Below are 25,656 nucleotides of genomic sequence, written 5' to 3'. Positions count from 1 at the left end.
TGAGTATCATATGCTTGACCATGTGTATGTGGGACCTCTGGTTTTTGCAGCAAAGATGATGGTGATTCAGGTACCATATATGGTCCTCTATTTCCTCCACTATTAGGTCTCCTTTGATCCATGTTGGAGTGAGTTTGTTGCAAAGGTTGATTTTCCATTATTTGAGACATGTCAAAATCATGAGGTATTTTGGCTCCACTTTGTGCCATCATTTGTAAGAAGTATTGTCTATCCCTCCTCATTATTTCCTCAACCAATCGATTGAAATGGGGATTCATAATGGATTCTTCCACATCTACTGAATGTACGAAAAAGTTGTCCATATTGTCATTGTGTGTATCATTGTTGTTTGTAGTGTCCCTATTCTCAACATTTGGAATGTTTCTATAGACATCCATGTCAGGTAATGTGTTATGATCAGTATTGAAAAAGACATCATTGTCATACTCATAAACACTCATGTTTGTGGACTCTTGAGCCTCTTTAGTTTCTCTCCTAGATTTTTGAAGACGGGTTTCAACCATGAACTAGGTATTGACCAAGATGTGTAAGACTAGATGAAAATGGAAAAATTATGGAAGACCAAGAGTTTGGATGTAATGTAAATGAATCTGAGGTGTACTTGCAATGTCCAAAGTGTAAGACCAAGTATGTATGTAGTAGAGTAGGTGTGACTTCCAAAGAGAGGATAGTTTCTCTTGATGAGGTAAGTTGACCTTGACTCTAAGTAAGACCAAATGAGACCCAAAGGTAAGAGACCTTGATGAGGGACCACTTAGCAAAGTGTTGTTGTATGTAGTGTGTTGATAAAGTATGATGAGGACAAGCAAGTGACCTTTTGACTCAAGTTTAGACAAATGTGAATGTAATGTAAGATGTAAAGCAATGATGGACTATGTGAGACCCAAGGACAGGTTGACTGCTAAATGAAACCTAGAGAAATGACCTAGGAAGCTCAAGAATTCCAAAACTGACTGTGTTTGTTTGCGGGACTGTAAAAAAAATTTCAATTCTAAACACAGACGCGCCTGTATACTTCACAGACGCGATTTCCAGACACAGACATGGCTCTGTTCAACACAGATGCACTTCTAGGATTTTTGCAAAATGCAATGTTCAATCTGGAAACACAGATGCGTTTCTACCCTTCACAGACGTGATTATACCACACAGACACTGCTAAGTCAGACACAAACACATTTCTAATATTTTTGCAAAATGCACTGTTGATTTTGGAAACACAAATGCGTTTCTTCCCTTCACAGACCTGGTTATACAACACAGACGCTATTATGTTAGACACAGAAGCGTTTCTGCAAAATTTGTACAATTTTTTCCAATCTGTGAAGTTGTTTTGTTGTGACCAAATCTGACTGTTTGACTGTTTTTCGTGACAAGAGGACATAGTGTTGATGAAGACCCAATGTTTGTAAGTGTCTAGACTTCAAAATGACTCCAAGAAAAGTCCGTTGTTTGATGTAAAAAATGTTTTGCATACACTTGAAGACATAAAAGACACAATGTTTTGCTGTTTGGTCTTGAATGTTTTGAATGTTTAAAATAAGTCAAGCACAATTCTTATGGCTGGCCAAGACAATATTTGTTGATCTAACATGGGGTTTTACCCCCAAGGCTATGCTATTCAGAGCAGATACTTAAATGTTTGACCTCACTGGCTCTACCCTCGACACTCACTTCTCGGGTCAGCCAAGCATCAGTCCCCACGAAAACTCTCCGTGGTGAACTTTGTATCTCTACTAAGAATCATATGTGTGTGGGCCGCTACCAGAGGTCCGACCTCCTATCCCAACAACTAGAAGGATTTGGGCTTCTAAAACAAAAAGGTGCTAGTAAGGACATCCGCTCGTGTGGCCATACATGCGGCACTTTCAGCTCTATAAATATAGAAGGCTCCCAATCGGTAGGGGTTACGCCCTACAACTGATCAAATAAATTTGATCAAATGGGTTTATGGGGAGACATAGTGTCGATATGAACTAATCAGCACATGTTATTCATAGTTTTCACCATGAATACAGTTGTTTATAGTGGTTCGGAAGCGGTGGGTTTTCCTCGCTACCACTTGGGTCGTTCTCTTCTCACTAGTAGTCCTAATGACCACACGGGAAGACAGGCCCTCTAAAGATTACACAAAAAGAGCCTATTGCTCAAGACACAAAAGACAATGATTCAATTTTAGTGCACCAATTGAAGTGTTTGCTAGTCTATGAAAACAAGGCACATAATAAAAATCCAAAAACCCTTGCCAAGGACCTGCAACAAAGAGTTGTTAGTAGTTTGGATTGTTTCAAATAATCACCCCTTCCTGCAAGCACACAAGTTAGGTAAATTTTAAACCCAAAAGACTTTGTGAAAATAGAGGCCTTCAACCAAACAATTTTGCTTTCAAGACAAGCTACACCAATTTCGTTAGCTAGATCTAAGAATGTTAGGTCAAAATAAACCAGATCTGAAACCCTAAATGCAAAATCCAAAACCGAATCAAGAAACCCAAAAATTTGAAACCAATAAACACAGACGCGATTACCCTCAACACAAATGCGACTTCCTGACGCAGACGCAGTTCTGTGCGACATAGACATGACTCTAGAATGTAGATGCGACTTCTAGACACAGACGCGGCTAAAAACACCACAGACGTGACTTTATAACACGGATGTGATTTCTGAAACCTGCAAAATAAAATACTGCTGATAACACAGATGCAATTCCAGATGTCGTAGACGTGATTCAAGAACCCAAACACGATCCGAAAGGTCACAGACACGGCAAAAAGCCAAAAACATGATCCGAAAGTACGCAGACATAAAAATATCAAAATGCTGCTGAAAATGTCAGATCTGCAACTTCAAAACACAAAATCTGCAACAAAGATGTTAAATGCAAAAGGGACAAGAGTCCCACCGGGTGTGCCAAAATGTATATGGTGAAAATGGATAACAATAATAACAATATTGAAAGGCTAAAGGAATTCAACCACAAAGCCCTAGCCTAACAACAACAAAGATCCACCATAACATATGAAGATCGCCTAAGACAATGCAAATCAAATGAAATCACAAAGATTATACCATCACATGTCCAATAGGGTTTGGATCTCCATTCTTCCTATCTCCATTGATCTTGGTTGATATATTTGCTCTCAGATTTTATGTGCACAAGAGCTCAACAAAGAACGGAATGTGGTTGCAAGTAGGATTGTAGTGTAGTCAATTGATCAAGTAGTTAGGGTTTGATAATGAAGGAGGCATCTCCTTAAATAGAAGACACAATATGAAATGGAGGGATAAGATTGAGAGGTGTAAAAGGAGGTCGGCTATGATTAGAGGGTAGGTAAAAGAAATAATAAAATAATGAAAGGGGTAGGTAGTGTATGAATTAAGAGATGAATGACATGTGTCATGGGTAGAAAAGGTTAATGAATTAATTAAATAAATAAATATTTATTTAATTAATAGAAGAAGTGGGATAATTAAATAAATAAGATATTAATTTAATTTAAGAAAAGGATAATTTAAATAAATAAATATATTTATCTAAATGAGAAATAAGACTAGAAGACGATAAATGAATTAATTAAATAAATAAAGATTTATTTAATTAATAGAGGAAATAGGCTGAAGATAATTAGACTAGACAATTTTGGGTGTCTACAGGTACAATAACAGGAATGTCCTCCAACTGAATATTATTTCCTAAGGTGGTGTTATTATCCACATCCACATCAACATGCTGCGAAGAATTAGACACCAATTCTTTGACTTGTTGAGCAAGGATAGCATCATCGGGAAACCCTAGAGAAGAAACCCCAACATTAGACTCCGAAACAACCCCATCATTCTTCGCAAAAATCTGACCAATCCCCTGACAACTTTCTAAGTATTCTTTTGACTTCATAGGATAGATAGGATTCCCACCACCATCATTTAGTGACTTATCCAAGGAAATCAAGGTAGTGAGATTTGGAAGCAGATCATCCACATTGTTGTCCCTCAAAACTATAATATTCTGGTGAGCTACTGTCTTATCCTTACTTGTAAAAAGCCCTACAGACTTTGGATCATGAGACACAACATAGACCTCTTGCTTCCCAACATCCCTCATAGCCTGGTTAACCTCAAAAGTAGCGAGAGGTTTCCCAGTGGAACCATTAACTAATAGTTTATCCAGAAATGGATTATCGTTACTACCCAAACAATGTTCTTCCCTATCCAGAACAAAGGATTTCAAAAAATCCATAAGCAAAGGAGCATCCAATTGCAAGGAAGTTTTACCAAAGTCTTTCTCCAACTTATTAATTGGTTGTTTCTAGATACCCTCATTGGATTTAATGATACAGGTCCGAGGGCAAACATTATTAGGGTTAGTCAAGACACAATTTTTTACCAAAACCTCCCCCTCCACAAAATCAAATCTTGATGATAAGAAAGAACCACAAGTATTACCAATTTGTTCCAAAATCTCTGGGTCCATAAATTCAAACGGTAATTTGGGCAAGCCAAACTAGAAAGGAACTAATTTAAAGCTTGACCAGGCACGGACATAAAATGGTTTCCAAGCCGAAACAAACACCATTTTAAAACTTCATCCCTAACAGAAGAAGTGTTGAAAAGAATAATAAATGCATTTGCAGAGAGTAATTGAAAATAATGCATATCAGACCACTTTTTCTGCAATTTTTGATGAAATTTAGATAAACTAGTTGCATCCCCCCATATTTCCCCAGAAATAGCATGTGTATGCAAACAACGAGCTTTCAAATCTAGAACACAATCAAGTAAATCAATGCATGGAACAGGAGCACATACCTATGAAGACCCACCCCCTAAATCAAAGCCGGTTTGATTTTCACTTACCTTATCATCTTTTCCTGATGTCGAAGATTCCCTTACCTTATCCCCCCTTTGATGTGACAAAGATAACTCAAGCAGGTTACTGTTAGACTATTTGTCCATTATCTTTTCACCAGTGTTCAGCCGAGAAGCCCTAATTGCCTCATTTACAGATGAAAACTTCACAACTTTCGCATAGGATGGTTTTCCTCCCAGCTCTGTAGATTGTTTACTCGAAAACCCCTTTAAATGATTTGGGATAAACTTTTGCCGCGGCCCTGACCAAAATGCCTACGATCCAAAAATCATTGATGCCCTTCACCAGATCTGTCCATACTCCACCAATTTCCACTGCTTGGACCTCTTAAAAAACCCAAAAATACTTGGAGACCGGTCTGAAATTTCGTAAGTCTGCCCTCAACCAATTCTCCATATCTACGCATTTGCCCTTTGTGAAGACCAGTTGCAGGACATGTGGCTGATTTTCCTAGCCCCAATCAGCCCACACGTGGGACATGCAGCTGATTTTCCTAGCCCACATCAGCCCACATGTGGGACATGCAACTGATTTTCCTAGCCCACATCAGCCCACGCACCAATAATCCTAGACTCGTCCATGCAAAGCACTTTTAAAATCTAAAAAATCTGGATTGTGCAAAACCAAATTTACTGCACCTTTTGCTTCTGAGTCTTTAAATGATCATTTTATAACTCTGTGCAAAGCCATTAGCTTCTTCCTGCACAGACCCCATGTTGATATATCTTGGCTGATATATTTTGTTAACACTTCTGATTCTGCTCTTTGATCTTACAGGCAGAAGAACAGAACTTGAAGAATACCAAAATGTGAGTATGCTATTCCTTCAGAAAAAAAACTCGGACAGTTTAATCAACACACGGATGAATACATACTAGGAAACTATTGTCCTGAAATGTAACGAGTGCGAGCCTCTTTATTTTCAGAATATTAAAAGGAAAACTTGCGCAAAAGAATTTCTATTTTCGAAAATTTTATATGTAGTATGTTCCGTAAATAAAAATTTGTATAAACCCTCATTCTTCCGTGTATCACCCTGCTGGAGGAAACTTTAAAGCACTGAATCTGCCTTCAATTATCATCAGTTTTTATTTGACGCAATTTTCGCTGCGAATACCACATGACCGCAAAAAAGGAAAATTCAATCGGTAGAAATGGGAATAAAATTAATTATCAATTTAATGTGAGTTTGTTGTTTTGACTTTTGTTTCTAACAAGATCTTTTCAAGGCTCAATGAATGCTTCTTCATAGGCTTTTGTCTCTTGTAATTGTTTATTCTTTATCTTGATGTGCAAGGTTTCAAAGTGCTTTCAAAATCCTCTTCTCTTTCATAACTCAATTAAAAAATATTTATCTCCTAAAAAAATCCTGTTATTATCCTTTTTTAAAATTGTAGCTTGTTTTCAATAAAGTAGAAGGAAGAGCAATATTGAAAAATTGTTCTAATTTTCAATTGTGCAAGATTAAGGTTTATCTCATGCATGGTTTCTATTTGTGATGTAGGAGCATCCCCGATTCATGGCAATCTTGCATCAACCAAAATTTTTTCTTTTCTGTTTGTTCTTTGTTTTTACAGTTTCAACATTTCTTTCTATATTTTCTTGCATTGGATCACCAGATCTAGTGGAGCTGGATTTTTTTGAGGACATGATCATCTTCTTTATTCCTAAACCATGGAGCATTTGGATCATTTTCTGACAAGTTATCGATTCCAGAAATCCTAAGATAGTTTTTCTAGCACCGAAACCATTTAAACCTATTTGCATTGGTGAATCTACTGGATCCATTTCGTAGCTTGCAGAGCCCTGTGCCTTGATTTGAATGTTCCTTGGCATGGGGCCGACCTTCCCTTTGATTCACAATTCATCCTTTGGATTTTTCGAAGGAATCTCTTTAGTGGAGGCCGACCCCTTGGTTTTATACGTTTGATCTTGTTCTTCAGCATTTGATCCCTTTTGTGCCAACCAGATGTTCTTGGATCATATAAATCATTGTAAATGAGCATTAGAGATCAATCGGATAGAACCTAGTAGATATATCTTAGGTTTGCAGGTCCGGGAGTGACCTGTTCTGTAATTAAGCATGTTTGTAGCAGGCCAGTGAGCCGAATTTTTTAACCCGGATATTACCGGTTATCTGTAATCATTTTTCATGATCTAATATATTCAATTCTGCATTGCCTCCATCATAGCCTCTTGTTTCTGTTGTGTTTACTCTTGCTTCTCGGTCCGAATTGATCTCTTTGAGGTCCCTCCTAACTGCTGACTGCACCAATTTGATACTAGTTTTTTAAGTTTATGTATTTTTTAATGAAGTATTATTCACTAATTTTTTCATTAATGTTGATTTTAGGATAGATTAATGTTTTAAATGTGGTTCTTGTTTAACCTTCTATAAAAAAAATTAAATTATTAAGAGGATTGTACCTTTAAAAAATGAAGAAATTTATCTCCAAAATTTATTTTGCGATAAAGCCTTTCCTAAAGATATTAAAAATTGAATCATATTAATTTATCTACGTATCATATTATTCTAATGTAGATTGTGTAGACTCCTCAAATTAGCTTGGGATTTGTCTACATCATTCCTGGAAAATGCATTTAATTAATTTGGGTAAAGAGTCATGTTCACCATTAATAATTAATTTTTTAATTTAATTATTCAAGCTAAACTTCTAATTTCAATTAATTTGGATAATTAATCGCCTCGATAATTAGTAATTAATAAATTTATTTATTGAATTACTCAAGTTAAATATTGTTATTGATTAAATAAATAAATATTATCCATTAATTAATTAACTTAATCAATATCATGTAATCTCTTCCAATTTAATTAATTAAAATACCTATCTTCACCTTTCACTCTACACTATTCATTATCTTAATAACATCTACACACTTCATTCCCACAGGTGTGAGATCTTTCACTTGTCATAATCCCCTTTCTCACATGTAGCTCTTCCACTTATCATGTCTTTTCAATCTCTACGTTTCTACATATGTTAGAGATCTCCTACTTGTCATTATCACACAAACCTTCATATTGTCACACATGTACAATACCTTTCATTTGTTAATTCTACTTGATTCCCACATTCTATTTGTGAATTATTTGCTTATCAATATTAACCCCTCTTGCCTTAACTTTGTGTGCAAATCCTCACCATTTCTTTTGGATCCTAAGAAAATCCTCAGCCATTCTAACATGTGTACCAACTCTCCCAACTTAGGTCATATCTCTCCACTTTAATAATAAGAGCTTGCACAATCAATAAATCAATGTCCACCCTTTATCTCCCAAATAATTCCTCTCTTTCATCCCAATGGTTAGAGGTCTATTTAAAAAGACTTTTCCAAGGGACAATCATAAAAGAAACCATTGAATCCAAGTACATGTGGTCAACTTGTGCAACCTTGAAAACAATCACTCAAATATTATATCCACCTATGTTGGAGCAATATAACACAACAATGGAGGTGGAAGTGTCTGTTTTAGATTGTGTTATTTATGCTTTCATTCATATTCTAATTGAAAGTTTATATTTTTTTATCAGGATAAACAGGTTTTGAGGGGACCAGAAACCCCATACAACAAGTTTCAAAAGGACTCGAAACCCTTAGATTATTCACGGATCTAGAACCAACAAAGGGATGTTGCAAAGATATGACTCAAAATTAAGCAGCAGCAAAGCCACAACCAAAAATAACCTTGTGGCACTGAACCAATGCCAACCAGTCAACAAAGTAACCAGATACAACTCAAGCTGGCAAAAACAATAGATGTAAATCAACTTATAGATCTAAAAGCAGAGATCAAGGATTTATCAAGCACCCTCAACCAACAATAAGGGTTTTCCCAGGTTCCCTTAACCTGTAACAAAATTTCTAGGCTACCAACAACAAAAATGGATCCTAACCAAAAATAAAAACTAGCCAAACTGGGCCCTTGAAAACTACCAGCATCCAGCCTATCCTTGAAAAGAGTAGAGAAAAAAAGGGTTTTTCCAGGATCCCTCAACCGTGAAAGTGGGTTTTTGAAGGCTCACAACCTGATAGGGTTTTACCACGGCACCCAAAACCTTCAACATAAACAACCACCACGAACCAATAGTTCCAGGCAAAGCAAGCAACATCCATCTCCACCTCAGTAGGAGCTCGGTCTCCTCCAGCCACATCCATCTCCCCCTCCATAGAAGACAAGACCACCTCAATAGGAATGACCATAAAAACACAAAGATGCAAATTAACCAGTCAAAAAAAATAGGCCATGGAACCATGAGAAAGAAAGACATAAGGACCCATCCTCTAAAATAAGAAAATAGGGATTACCATAACTCTTTCAAGGCCAAAAATATCCACCCCATGGGGTTTTGGAAGGATCCCCAAACCCATAGTGTTGGGTTTTAACCTGGGTCCTAGAACCAAGAAAGAAAAACCCCAAAAAGAAAGTCTAAGGAAAACAACCATCCCAAACCTCTCCATGCATCTACTCACAGGAAGATAGGAAAGACTCAACTCCACCTCAATAGGAGTTGGGATCACCTCAAAAGACCCCCCTGCAACCATCCCATGAGAAAGAAAACAAAAAGAGGAATCCAGATTCCAAACTGTAGACACCCAAAATTGTCATGTCTAATTAAATAAATATTTTATTTATTTAATTATCTAAGCCTAATTCTTCTATTAATTAAATAAATCTTTATTTATTTAATTAATTCATTTTATCCTCTTCTAGCCTTATTTCTCATTTAAATAAATACATTTATTTATTTAAATTATCATTTTCCTATATTAAATAAATATCTTATTTATTTAATTATCCCACTTCTTCTATAAATTAAATAAATCTTTATTTATTTAATTAATTCATTAGCTTTTTCTACCTATGACACATGTCATTCATCTCTTAATTCCTACACTACCTACCTCTTTTATTATTTTATTATTTCTTCTACCTACCCTCTAATCCTAGCCGACCTCCTTTTTACACCTCTCAATCTTATCCCTCCATTTCTTATAGTGTCTTCTATTTAAGGAGATGCTTCCTTCATTATCAAACCCTAACAACTTGATCAATTGACTACATTACGATCCTACTTGCAACCACATTCTGTTCTTTGTTGAGCTCTTGTGCACATAAAATCTGAGAGCAAATATATCAAGCAAGATCAATGGAGATAGGAAGAATGGAGATCAAAAACCCTATTGGACATGTGATGGTATAATCTTTGTGATTTCATTTTATTTGCATTGTCTTAGGTAATCTTCATATGTTATGGTGGATCTTTGTTGTTGTTAGGCTAGGGTTTGGTGGTTGAATTCATTTAGCCTTTCAATCTTGTTATTATTGTTATCCATTTTCACCATACACATTTTGGCACACCCGGTGGGACACTTGTCCCTTTGCATTTAACCCCCTTGTTGCAGGTCTTGTGTTTTTGAAGTTGCAGGTCGGACATTTTCGGCAACATTTTTGGTATTTTTGCGTCTGGGCACTTTCGGATCGCGTTTTTGATTTTCTGGCACGTCTGAGACAGCTGGATCCGCGTCTGTGTTTTGGTCATATTTCATTTTACAGGTTCCAGGGAGGCGAGTCTGTGTTACTGAAACGTGTCTGCATACATAAAGCACGTCTGTGGTTTTTAATCGCGTCTGTGTCTCACAGAACCGCATTTCTGTTTCGGAGTCGCGTCTACATAGGCAGTAATCATGTCTGTATATTGCCTGTTTCAAAATTTTAGAAATTTTATTGATTCGATTTTCGGATTTTGCATTTAGGGTTTCAGATCTGGTTTAATTTTTGGACTAACATTTTCAGATCTAGCTAACACAATTGGTGCAGCTTGCCTTGGAAGCTAAATCGTTTGGTTGAAGGCCCCTATTTTCACAAAGTCTTTTGGGTTTTAAAATTTACCTAACTTGTGTGTTTGTAGGAAGGGGTGATTATTTCAAACAACCCAAACTACTAACAACTCTTTGTTGCAGGTCCTTGGCAAGAGTTTTTTATTTTTATTGTGTGCCTTGTTTTGATAGACTAGCAAACACTTCCATTGGTGCACTAAAATTGAATCATTGTCTTTTGTGTCTTGAGCAATAGGCTCTTTTTGTTTAATCTTTAGAGGGCCTGTCTTCTCGTGTGGTCATTAGGACTACTAGTGAGAAGAGAACGACCCAAGTGGTAGCGAGGAAAACCCACCTCTTCCGAACCACTATAATCAAATGTATTCACAGTGAAAACTATGAATAACGTGTGCTGATTAGTTCATACCAACACTATGTCTCCCCATAAACCCGTTTGATCAAATTTATTTGATCATTTGTAGGGCATAACCCCTATCGGCTGGGAGCCTTCTGTATTTACAGAGCTGAAAGTGCTGCATGTATGGCCACACGAGCAGATGCCCTTACTAGCACTTTTTTGTTTTAGAAGCCCAAATCCTTCTAGTTGTTGGGGCAGGAGGTCGGACCTCTGGTAGCGACCCATACACATACGGTTCTTAGTAGAGATACAAAGTTCGCCATGGGGAGTTTTCATGGGGACTGATGCTTGGTTGACCCGAGAAGTGAGTGCCGAGGGTGGAGCTAGTGAGGTCAAGCATCTAAGTATCCACTCTGAATAGCATAGCCTTGGGGGTAAAACCCTATGTGGGATCAACAACTATTGTCTTGGCCAGCCATAAGAATTGTGCTTGACTTATCTTAAACATTCAAATATTCAAGACCAAACAGCAAAACATTGTGTCTTTTGTGTCTTCAAGTGTATGCAAAACAATTTTACATCAAACAACACACTTTTCTTGGAGTCATTGTCAATCTAAACACTTGCAAACATTGAGTCCTCATCAACATTGTATCCTCTTGTCACGAAAAATAGTCAAATAGTCAGATTTGGTCACAACAAAACGACTTCACAGATCGGAAAAAATTACACAAAGTTTATAGAAACGCGTTTGTGTCTATTTTAACCGCATCTGAGTCATCTAAATGCGTCTGTGAAGGGCAGAATAGTGTCTGTGTTTATAACAACGTCTATGTTACATAGAAACACGTCCGAGTCGGATAACCGCGTCTGTGCAGTATACAGGCGCGTCTGTGTTCAAAATTGCAAGAAAAATTCACAATCCAGTAAACAAAAGGAAATCAGTTTCGGAATTCTTGAGCTCCTTATGTTGTTTCTTCAGGTTTCATCTAGCATTCAACCTGTCTTTGGGTCTCACACAGTCCATCATTGCTTCACATCTCATTTTACATTCACAATTGTCTAACTTGGGTCAAAAGGTCACTTGCTTGTCCTCATCATACTTTGTCAACACACTACATACAACAACACTTTGCTAAGTGGTCCCTCATCAAGGTTTCTTACCTTTGGGTCTTATTTGGTCTTACTTAGGGTCAAGGTCAGCTTACCTCATCAAGAGAAACTATCCTCTCTTTGGAAGTCACACCTACTCTACTACATACATACTTGGTCTTACACTTTGGACATTGCAAGTACACTTCAGACTCATTTACATTCCATCCAACTCTTGGTCTTCCATACTTTTTCCATTTTCATCTAGTCTTACACATCTTGGTCAATACCTAGTTCATGGTTGAAACCCGTCTTCAAAAATCTAGGAGAGAAACTAAAGAGGCTCAAAAGTCCGCAAACATGAGTTCTTATGAGTATGACAATGATTTATTTTTCAATACTGATCACACTACATTGCCTGACATGGATGTCTATAGAAACATTCCACATGTGGAGAACGCAGACACTATAAACAACAATGCTACACACAATGACAATTTGGACAACTTATCAATACATTCAACAGATGTGGAAGAATCCATTATGAATCCCCATTTCAATCGATTGGCTGAGGAAATAATGAGGAGGGATAGACAATACTTCTTACAAATGATGGCACAAAGTGGAGCCAAGATACCTCATGATTTTGACATGTCTCAAATAATGGAAAATCAACCTTTGCAACAAACTCACTCCAACATGGATCAAAAGAGACCTAATAGTGGAGGAAATAGAGGACCACATATGGTACCTGAATTGTTAGTGTAGGTTTTTTATTTTCCTTATGTTAGGGGGTATTTATTTTTCCTACACATATATTATTAAGCTTGCTTAGGTTATTAGGTGTGGTTAATATGAGGACACGTGGCGGAATGCATTAGCTACATGTGTAACTCTCCACCTCACATGGGTAGTTGAGTTACACACCCTCTTTTGGCTTGTTGTGCCACCTCTCATAACCACTATTTTGTCATTTTCTAAGTGGGTTATGGGGTAGTTGGGTTTCTCACCCTCTTTTGGCCTTATGTGCCACCTCTTATAACTCCTTTTTTGTTTTCATGTAAGGAGGTTATGCCACATGTTTTGGCATTTACCAAGTAGGTAAAAACCTCCCACCTTTTATGGGGTAGTAGGTAAAACCTCCCACTTTTTATGGAGGTGGGAGTTAATGCACCTCTTGGTTGTATATGCTATTATTTTTCTATATAATAAGCAATATACTCTCACCTTCACAAGTTAAGTGATAGCTCAGTGAGAGTCTTCTCTAAATTCTCTTCTTTATCTCTATTTTTCTCTCATATCAGATTTATCTTCATTCAGCTATTTTGATCTTCGATCATCCGTTGCTTGGAGTTGCATGTGATCTATGACCGACATCAGATCGTGGCTCAATTCTTGCTTCTCACAGAATTTAACATGGTATCAGAGCCGTGTTGTCTGGTATAGCTCATTGCTTTTCTGATTTATTTGAGAGATTTGAGATTGTTAGATAGCTAATATTTTTCTTAAAAACCAAGTATGCTCTTCTCCTGCATTTTCGTGTGATCTGGAGAATCAGAACAGTTTAAAGGAAAATAAGCTTCTAGTTAAATCTGGTTTTATATATGTGTTCTTTGAGATCTGGGTGATTGCAGCATTTTTGGTAATATTGGAGGCTTCTTTAGCATTTCCAGAGTGTCCAGAAGGCTTGTGAAAATCATAAGTGACTTTTATTTCACCAAATTCAGAGTTTGGAGAACACAGTAAAAAAAAAATCAGAGTACTTGATGGAAAGCTGGAAATGAGCACTCTTCATAATTGCAGGTCTTATTGAAATATTCTACCCTTCTTTGTTAGATATTGCAGGTTGAATCAGCTGCATGTTTTTTTTTCCTTCTATAGATCATATCTTTCTTCTCACAACTCTATTTTACAAAAATGAATAGTTGTTGGAAAGGTATTAAGATACATTGAGCAGCAATAAGGCTAATTTTTTCAGATTTTGTGTTAAATCTATATGTATTTAAACTTTCTATTTTGGCCATTAAAGCCTTAGAAAGCATTGTAATCTGATAAAAGCCTTGTAAATGCACTAATTATAAAGTGCCAACCTTGTAATATTTGGGGGGGTGATTTCAAAGACTAGTGAAAAGGGGGGGTGTCTCTTGTGTCTTCTTTCTTGCACTCTTCTTGACTCTTTGCAATCTTCTTTTCTGCTATCATGGATGCATCTACAGTTCCACTTTTAACACCATATAATTACTTTGAATGGAAATCTAAGATGATAATATATCTGAAAAGACATGGATATCATCGTGTTACTATGGGACTTGAAACTGAACCTCAAGATGTTGCAGAAAAGATTAAATGGTTTAATAAATGTGATGAAGCTTTTGGTACATTGTGCATGTCAGTCTCTCCTGACCTTCTTTTTCACATTGAATCTGCTACTACACCAAATGCAGTATGGACTGCTTTGGGAAACCTCTTTGGTAAGTAGGATGAACTAAGAGGTCATCAATTGGAGAATGAACTCATAGGGTTGAATCCAACCAATTTTGATACTATACAAGACTTCTTCACTAAACTTAAGTCTATAAGATTGCAGTTGGAACAGTGTGGAACTAAGAAAGATGATAAGCAACTGATCTTGAGTATTCTTTCTAAGCTTGGTCCTAACTATTCAGTGTTTGTTTCTACATTCTATGCTACCAAATGTGCCCTAGGTACCACATTCAAAATGCCTTCTTTAGATGATTTTGCTGTAGAACTCACTAGGGAGCAGGATAAATTGGTTCAAATGGGTACAATAAAGCCCTCTAAGTCACATGCCTTAGTTGTAAATCAAGGCATAAAAGAACAGAAAGGGTCTAGTAAGCAAGATAAGAAACAAAAGAACCAAGGAGAGAAGAAGAAAGATCAGAAATCTGCTACTTCAAAAGCAGACAATGAGACCTCTTCATCAAAAGGTGAACAACCTAAGAAGGAGAAGGTCAAGTGTTCTTATTGTAAGAGGCCTGGTCATGATGAACATAAGTGTTTAAGGAAACAAATTGATCACCTTTCAAATCTTCTTGAAAAGAATAATATCAAGGTTCCTGATTCAGTCAAACAAAGTTCATCGGAAGGATCTTCTAAGGACATAGATAAGAGTAAGGGGAAAGGAAAGGGTAAGGCCCTAGTTGCTATTGCTTCACAACCAAATTCTTGGATAATTGACTCAGGTGCTTCACACCACATGGCTTCTTCAGAAGATGATTTCACATCTTTAGAGCCATGTTCTATGCCTTCCATCCTAATGGGTGATGACACTCCTGTTGAAGTGCATGGGAGAGGGTCTGTTGATGTGGGTGAAGGAACATTTCAAGATGTCCTTTGTGTTCCATCTTTATCAACTAATCTCCTATCTGTTTATCAGATCACTCACACTGGTTCTGGCAAGCGAGTTGAGTTCACACCAGATGCAGTGGTAATCAGCAAAATGCATAATGGGTCTACTATTGCTGTGGGAAAAGAAGATCATCATTCTAGATTATATCAGTTTTCTCACTTTGTTCCTGACTCTCCTTCGATAGTTTTACTCACTCATGCAGATGAGGTGAGTTGTTTGTTGCATCAACGGTTTGGCCACTTGAACTACCGTTACTTGCAACAACTCAATCAACAAGAAATGGTTTCAGGGTTGCCTTCTATTCGATTTTCTGATGGAGTGTGCCAGGGGTGCATTCTTGGTAAGCATCCAGAGGAGAAGTATGATAAAGGTAAAGCTTGGAGAGCTACACAACTATTGGAGTTGGTACATAGTGACTTGGCAGGACCATTTCCACAACCATCTTTCAACAAGGCTAGATATGTCTTGACATTTATTGATGACTTTTCTAGATATACATGGGTTTACTTTCTCAAACAAAAGTTTGAAGTCTTTGAAAATTTTCTAGATTTCAAAGCTTTTGCAGAGAAACAATCTGGGAAGTTCATCAAGATTCTGCGTACAGATAATGGGGGTGAATATATTAATAATCAGTTTGAACAGTTTTGTGCTTCAGAAGGTATCAACATGCAGCACACAGTTCCATACAGTCCTCAACAAAATGGTGTAGCAGAACGAAAAAATAGGTCCTTGAAGGAGATGGCTAATTGTATGATTCACTCCAAGTCTTTGGCACCTCAGTATTGGGTAGAGGCCATCAACTGTGCGTGTTACATCCAGAATCGAGTTCCTCATAAAGCTGTGAAGGGGGTAACTCCCTTTCAAGCTTGGACTGGTCGAAAACCCACAGTTAAACACTTTAGAGTGTTTGGTTCTCTTGCATGGGCCCACATTCCAACTGAAAAACGCAAGGCTATGGATCCGCAGAGTAAGCCTTGCATATTTGTTGGATATCCAGATGATGTCAAAGGGTATAGGCTTCTCCATCCCACTACTCATGAGTTGTTCATTGAGAGGAGTGTTCATTTTGAGGAGAGTTCTTCTAGTTCTTCTCATACCACCTCTCCATCCACTATCACATTGGAGAAATTGCATTATGATGACAGTTCTTCAGAGGATCTTAATCCTCCTAATCTTGATGAGGAGTCTTCTTCCTCTACTTCAGATGGTGACAGTGATGATGAGGATTCACATTCCTCTCATAGTCATCATTTAGAGGTTGATGATTCTCCCCCAGACTCTCCAACCTCAGTGCCTCTTTGGGCTCGACAAACATTTGAGTCAGCAGGAGATTGGCTTGGTGATCCATTAGATACTAGAAGAACAAGGTCACAATTTCAGCAAGCTCCACATCTCTTCATTGCTTCAGCTTCTGATCCACAGTCCTTTCGAGAAGCTTCAAGTGTTCCTAAGTGGGATGCTGCAATGCAAGAAGAGTTCAATTCCTTGGAAAGGAATCACACATGGGATTTAGTTCCTCTTCCTAAGGGAAGGAAACTTGTTCGATGCAAGTGGATCTATCGAACAAAATTTGCAGCAGATGGGTCGGTTGTATAAGGCTCGCTTGGTAGAAAAAGGTTTTTCCCAAGTTCCAGGGGTTGATTACTCTGAGAATTTTGCTCCAGTTGCTAAGATGAATTCCATCCGACTTGTTCTTTCTATAGCTACAGCCCATCGTTGGGAAGTTCATCAGATGGATGTGAAGAGTGCATTTCTTCATGGTGACCTTCAGGAGGAAATCTACATGGAGCAACCACAGGGGTTTGTTCAGGATCCTTCACTTGTGTGTCGACTTCGAAAGTCTCTCTATGGCCTCAAACAGGCTCCTTGAGCTTGGTATGCCAAGATGGACTCATTCCTTCTGACAGTTGGTTTCACTCGGTGCCATTATGATCTGAACATATACATTCTGCAATAGGATGAAACTCTCACATTTTTGGTTCTCTATGTTGATGACTTGTTACTCACAGGGAGTCACTCATCCACCATCAAAGCAGTGAAAATTGCTCTACATGATAGATTTTTGATGTCAGACTTGGGTCTTCTGCATTACTTCTTGGGAATTGAGATCACTCAATCATCTTCAGGAATCTTCCTTGGACAACCCAAGTATGCACTTGATATGCTCTCCAGATTTCACATGGCTGATTGTAAGCCTGCACCTACTCCATTTTTGTCAGGGGTCAAACTTGAGGCTAAGTGCTCTTCACCCTTGGTTGATGGCACTTTATATCGATAGCTTGTTGGAAGCCTCATTTATTTGACTCATACGAGACCCGACATTTCTTATGCTGTGGGCATGGTCTCTAGATTCATGCAGGAGCCACATGAGTTGCATTGGAAAGCAGCTAAGCGAATCCTCCACTACATTCAGGGTACTCACAATTATGGAATTCAGTATGTAGCAGGTGTGGATATTGACTTGGTAGGATATACGGATTCAGATTGGGCAGGTGATTCTCAGGATCGCAAGTCTACTTCTGGGTATTGCTTCTCACTTGGTTCTGGTCCAGTTTGTTGGTCGAGCAAGAAGCAGTCTGCAATTGCTCTTTCATCGACAGAGGCCGAGTATCGAGGGGCAGTCAATGCCACCACTGAGGCTATTTGGCTTCAAAATATTCTTTCTGAGTTTGGTATTCCAGTCAGAAAGCCTACCATCATCTTTTGTGATAATCAGAGTGCTATACAGATCTCAAGAAATCCAGTTCATCATCAGAGGACGAAACACATTGAGATACATATGCACTATATTCGGGAGCTCATTCAAGAAGGCATCATTGATCTTAAGTATTGTTCTACATCGGAGCAAACTGCGGACATCTTCACCAAACCTTTCACTGAAAGCAAGTTCCTTCATTTGCGATCTTTGCTTGGGATGCAAAAGGTGTTTACTTCAGGAGGGGCTTCTTAGTCCTTCATTCTTTCTCTCTCTATTTAGGGGGGTCTATTCCTCTTATGGGGGGGCTTCTTCTTTTGGGGAGGATATTTATGTACATGGGTACCTAACATGGCCTCATTTGCCGGGACCCATCTTTTCACTCACCTAAGCTACGCTTAAGGGGGGGTGTTAGTGTAGGTTTTTTATTTTCCTTATGTTAGGGGGTATTTATTTTTCCTACACATATATTATTAAGCTTGCTTAGGTTATTAGGTGTGGTTAATATGAGGACACGTGGTGGAATACATTAGCTACATGTGTAACTCTCCACCTCACATGGGTAGTTGAGTTACACACCCTCTTTTGGCTTGTTGTGCCACCTCTCATAACCACTATTTTGTCATTTCCTAAGTGGGTTATGGGGTAGTTGGGTTTCTCACCCTCTTTTGGCCTTATGTGCCACCTCTTATAACTCCTTTTTTGTTTTCATGTAAGGAGGTTATGCCACATGTTTTGGCATTTACCAAGTAGGTAAAAACCTCCCACCTTTTATGGGGTAGTAGGTAAAACCTCCCACGTTTTATGGAGGTGGGAGTTAATGCACCTCTTGGTTGTATATGCTATTATTTTTCTATATAATAAGCAATATACTCTCACCTTCACAAGTTAAGTGATAGCTCGGTGAGAGTCTTCTCTAAATTCTCTTCTTTATCTCTATTTTTCTCTCATATCAGATTTATCTTCATTCAGCTATTTTGATCTTCGATCATCCGTTGCTTGGAGTTGCATGTGATCTATGACCGACATCAGATCCTGGCTCAATTCTTGCTTCTCACAGAATTTAACATGAATCACCATCAGCTTTGCTTCAAAAACTAGAGGTCCCACATACACATGGTCAAGTATATGATACTCACCTTCACAGACCAACGTGGAAGTCTTATGCAGATAGATATGCTCAAGCTATGGATCAACCAAAAAAATTGGATATTCAAAGGCATGCTCAAAATTTGGACACAAGGAAACCCCATGTCAAATTTGGGGGCAACACAATGGAACATGACATGCCTGTAGAATATGGTATACATGTGCAAAATAGATATGGGGTTCCTCAACATGAATCTATACCAAGTGCTCCATATATGCCGCATCAATATAGACCTCCTCCATATGAACATGTGTATGATCAATATCATCCATATATGCAACATGCTCCTCCTCCAATTGGTGCCTCAAGCATGGGGTATGGTCCAAGAAGTCGATCTCCACCTAAGAGCAATTTGGAGCAACAAATCAGGGACTTACAAAAGAAAATGGAGGACATAAATACACCGAAGCCAACATACACAATGAGAGACATATGTCCTTATCCATTTGACAAGAGCATTCCAATTCCTCCATTTCCTACACACTTTGTGACACCTAAATTTGATAAGTATAGAGGAAAAGGGGATCCTAAGGCACACATAAGATAGTTTTTCATAGCTTGCATTGAAGTAGCAGCAGAAGAGACATATTTGATGAGATTATTCCCACAAAGCTTAGGTGATCAAGCTATGGAATGGTTCTCCCAACTCCCACCTGGTATTAAGTCATGGGGTGACTTAGCAAAGGCATTTATTCAACATTTCTCATACAATATAGAGACAGACATATCGGTCACTACTTTATGCAATACCAAGCAAAAAGAGGGAGAGTCTTTTGCATCATTTTTACAAAAATGGAGAAATCTAGCCAGCAGATGCTCTTGTGAAATTCCACAAAAAGAAATGGTAGAGATGTTCACACAAAACGTTAACAAGGACATTGGCTATGATCTAAGGAAAACTTGTTTGTCCACCTTCAAGGATGTCATTGAAAAAGGCTTAGCAATGGAAAAGGTTCTAATTGAACAAGGAGTCATTAAGATATTCAAGGAAAACAAAGATGACTTTAAAGGAAAAGACAAGCCAAGATTTTGGAATAAAAACAAGAACACAGTCAATGATGGTGTTGTTGATGCCAATACAGTGTGACCCAAATTCATCTTTTCGGGATCAAGTTCTACAAACAATCAAGTGAATACTCAAACAACTTCTAGATCACGAAGGAAGTATACTCCACTAGGAGAACCACTTGAATCAGTCTTCAAAAAGCTTGTGGCAAACAAAGTGATCACAGTTCTAGATTTTCCTCCATATGAACCAAAGGTCAAACCAAATTGGTGGAATGATGATGAGTATTGTGAATTTCATAAGAGCAAGGGTCATAAAATAGGAAATTGTCATCGATTGAAGAATATCGTACAAGATCTCATTGATAGAGGTGACATTGAGATTGAGGGACACTCATCCAATCAAGAACATGAGATGTTTAAAGAACCATTCCCAAAGCACGACAAGGGAAAAGCTAAAGTCACAGATGATCAAGCCAACTATACTAGAGCACCTTACAACTATGATTCAACTATCAATCATATCTCGATGGACAATCATATCTCTACTATTACCATCAAGAACAAAAACCCTAAGAATCCTCCTCAGCGACCCAAGATTGTCCTAAGAGGTGTTGGATCTTCGTCCGAACCTACTTCTGAATGTCATGTTACAACCCGTCGAGGTAAAATTACTTTGCGAGGTGCCTCAACTAAAAACACCGCTTCTTCATCAACCAAACCTGAGTATGACCTTGTAGAACAGTTAGGGAAGACACCCGCGCTCATCTCTATCCTTGAGCTCTTACACATATCCCCCGCTCATAAAGCTATTCTTGACAAAATCTTGAGAGACACCGCCATTCCTACTGATCTGAACATGGACCAATTTCAAGCCATGGTGGGATACCTTTCCATTCCACATTCCCTTACATTCACAGAAGCTGATGATGCCTCTGTAAGTCAGCCACATAATGCACCACTACATGTTGAAGCCTTCATACACAAACATCGAATAAAGCGAGTCCTGATAGATGGAGGAGCTGGTCTAAACATTTGTACATTGAGCACCATTAAACAATTGGGATATTCCGATAAAGTTGTGAATTCAAAAAATCAAATCACCATCAAGGCATATGACAATGAAGAGCGCTCATCCAAGGGCACAGTCACCTTACCTCTAAGAATTGGGCTAGTCACAAAGGATGTGGTTTGTCAGGTCCTAGATCTGGATCTCACTTATAATATATTGCTAGGACGTCCTTGGATTCATGAAATGAGGGCAGTCCCATCAACATATCACCAATGCATTAAGTTTCCTCACAATGGAGTCGAGGTAATAGTTAACAGTGATCCTAATCCATTCATATATTGAAATAACTTGAGATCACATACTGAGACCATCATTCCCAGTAATCGTGAAGCTGTTCCTTCTTCGGCATACATTGACCCTGAGTCATTGAAACCTTCGACATCAAAACAGGGTGAACTTAAAGGCAAATTTCAGAACAAAGGCATGGGAGAATACACTCTAAATCAGACCATGTATTTACGACAAGTCATGAGCTCTCCAAAAGAATATGGAAGGCCACATCCTAACAAGCAAATATCCATCATAGTATTCAAATGGGATCTTACTACCTTTCAAAGATGGGGTGAACTGGAAGAGGAAGGTTTATACAAAATGCTATACAAAGACATTGAAGATGACACACAAGATCAGATCAATATACCCTGTGAGAAATATGGCAAAGGCTTCAAGATTCTACAAAAATTCGGGTATGATGGAAAAAACCCTCTTGGGTTACGAAAAGAAGGCATTATGGAACCCTTACAACCTGAATTGACTGTAAAAAGGGAATGCTCGAAGGGACTTGGTTTCCTGACTTCCAAGATCCACACTAAAAGGACAAAAAAGGCATCACAAATCAAAGTTGCCAAAGTTAAACAAGAGGATCGCTATTCCACAGACTCCAACAAATGGGAATGGGGTTCAGACAAATCCTCCAGTGATTATGAGCTCACCGAAACATTCAGAGAGCCAGATGAACCCACAGAAGAAGAGGAATTTTATAAAAAGTTCAGAATTGGTCAAGAAACAAACCATGAGGATTCCGCACAGTCTTCGTCTCAAGGTTCTAGGTCGAAATCACATAGGATGAGAACACCTATCCCAGAATGCACTACTAGTGATGACAATTTGGATTCGCTTGTGATCGAGACTGATGAGGAGAGTGCCATCGATGACCTCGACGATTGCTCGAATATAACCACATCTTCACTCTTAGCCCCGCTGACTCTGAAGACATTAAAGGCCTTCCCCTTGTTCACCATCAACTTATTGACTAGGATTATGAAGGACCAGCATAATTTGACACCTTCCAAAATGATGAAGCTATTATGGACTATCTTGGCATACGAGATGATCTTGCCCCTGGGGACCACAAAGCAGGATACACTATAGAACTCAACAATATGGCATATTTTGGTGAGGGTGTCGGACCTTCCAATCGCAAAAATGTGAAAATAAGAACAAATCAAGGGTCTTATGGCGAAAACCACACTGTGGCACTATCTGATCCCAAAAAAGTAAAAAGAAAGGACGTATCTAAGGGCAAAAACCTCTCTGAGGCACCCGAAGATGGAAGGCTCGACATTCTCCCAGCCTCATATGAGGAAAAGTCATCCATGTTGGTAGAGGAGACTATCAAAACAAACATTGGTACGGAAGAGGTTCCACACAACATATTCCTGGCTAAATCATTGACAGAGTCCGAAAGGTCACAGTTCATAAGTTTCTTCAAGGAATGACAAATCAACTTTGCATGGTCATACGCTGATATGCCTGGACTAGATCCGGATTTGGTAATGCATCATTTGATAGTCAAACTGGGGGCAATGGAGAAGTTATTGGATGTCGGATTCATACGCCCAATTGATTATCCTGAATGGATCTCCAATTTAGTACCTGTCAGTAAACTAGATCGCAGTATCAGAATATGTACAGATTTCAGAGATATCAACAAAGCTTGTCCAAAAGATGACTTCCCATTACCACATATTGACTCGATTGTTGATCTCACAACAGGTCATGAAATGTTATCATTGATGGATGGATTTTCTGGTTATAATCAAATAAGGATCACACCCGTGGATCAGCACAAAACATCATTCACTTGTCCTTGGGGAACTTTCTGCTGGAATGTCATGCCCTTTGGGCTAAAAAATGCAGGTGCTACATATCAAAGAGCCATGACTACTATCTTTCATGATCTCATGCATGTAACAGTGGAAGATTATGTTGATGATCTCTTGGGTAAATCAGTAGATAGAAATACACATTTGGACATACTTTCAGTCGTCTTTGATCAGTTGGAAAAATACAAAGTAAGATTAAACCCCAAGAAATGTGTCTTTGGAGTAACCTCCGGGAAGCTCCTAGGATTCATTGTGTCCAAAAGAGGAATCGAAGCCGATCCAGCAAAAGTCAAGGCTATCTTGGACATGCCGCCACCCAGAAATATCAGTCAACTTCGATCCTTACAAGGGAGACTCCAGTCTATACGAAGATTCATAGCACAACTTGCAGATAAGTGTAATCCTTTTCAACACCTGCTACATAAAAATATCAAATTCAAATGGGATGATAACTATCAATAGGCTTTTCAGACGCTCAAAGATTATCTTTTGAATCCACCAGTTTTGATGCCACCAGTTCCAGATCAGCCTTTGCTACTATACATATCAGCTACTCCAACAACACTGCGGGCACTCCTAGCACAACAAATTGTTGAGGGCAAGGAAAAGGCAGTATACTATATCAGCCGCACATTGATGGGATATGAGCTAAACTACACACCAATCGAGCATGCATGTCTCTTCGTGGTCTTTGCTTCACAAAAATTACGACATTACATGCTCACTCATAAGACTAAGTTGGTTGCAAGGATAGATCCATTGAAATACCTCCTCAATAAAGAAACACTTACTGGGTGGCTGGCCAAATGGGTAATGATCCTTAGTGAATTCGACATCGAGTATGTGGACAGAAAAGTAATAAAAGGACAAGCCATCGCAGATCAATTAGCAGATGCCCCATGATTGATGATGTTCCTCTAAATTCAGAATTTCCATACGAATCCATTTTAACAATATCACATGCAAAGCCATGGCAACTATACTTTGACGGCTCATACACAACATGGGGCAGGAGCTGGTATTCTCTTTATAACTCCTCAAGGAGATTCTATACCAAAATCATACCGCTTATCATTTCCTTGCACTAACAATATAGCGGAATATGAGGCATTAACAACTGGATTACGAATTGCAGTTCAGTGGAAGATCCAGGAACTTCGTGTTTTTGGGGATTCCCAACTTGTCATCCATCAAGCAATTGATGATTACCAAACAAAAGATGAAAAATTACTGCCTTACAAACAAATGGTGGATGATTTGAAACAACATTTCACAAAGATAGATTTTGAGCAGATACCGAGAGAGCAGAATCATGCTGCAGATGCCATGGCTACAATTGCTTCACTGATTGATCTACCTCAAAATGAGACCTGCTATAAGTTCTTGGTGGACAACCTGTTGGTTCCTTCATATGAGATCACTCTTACTGAAATGATATGCATTGTTGGTCCCGAATCCCAGTTATATGGTTCCATCTTCACATACCTTCGCGATAATACCCTACCTCCTGATCTATCAAATAACCAACGTCGCACCTTCATTCGCCAATCCTCTCGATATGTCATTTTAGCTGATATCCTATACCGGCAAGGTCTAGATGGCACTCTTCTTAGATGTTTAGAAAGTGACGAAGCTCAGATTGCATTACGTGAAGTGCATGAAGGGATATGTGGTCCACATGCTAGTGGTCCTACCTTGGCCAAGAAACTCATTAGGACTGGATATTACTAGCCCAATATGGAAAAAGACTCATATCAGTTTGTCAAGAAATGTAAGCAATGTCAAATTCATGGAGACCTCATACATGCGCCAGCACAAGAACTACAACCACTTGCGTCTCCTTGGCCCTTTTGTCAGTGGGCACTCGATCTCATAGGCAAGATTCACCCTCCTTCCTCTAATGGTCATAAATTTATTATCACAGCCACAGAGTATTTCACAAAGTGGATTGAAGCCATGCCTCTCACACAAGTCACTGGAAAATAGATTGCTACCTTCATCCTTAACTATATCATTTGCCGATATGGTATTCCTATTTCCATTATTACTGATAACGGGTGTCCCTTCAAAAATTA

This window comes from Cryptomeria japonica, chromosome 5 (genome assembly GCF_030272615.1).
Source record: "Cryptomeria japonica chromosome 5, Sugi_1.0, whole genome shotgun sequence".
Classification (NCBI taxonomy): Eukaryota; Viridiplantae; Streptophyta; class Pinopsida; order Cupressales; family Cupressaceae; genus Cryptomeria; species Cryptomeria japonica.
The sequence above is the reverse complement of the archived record's forward strand: the minus strand, read 5'-3'. Positions refer to the sequence as shown.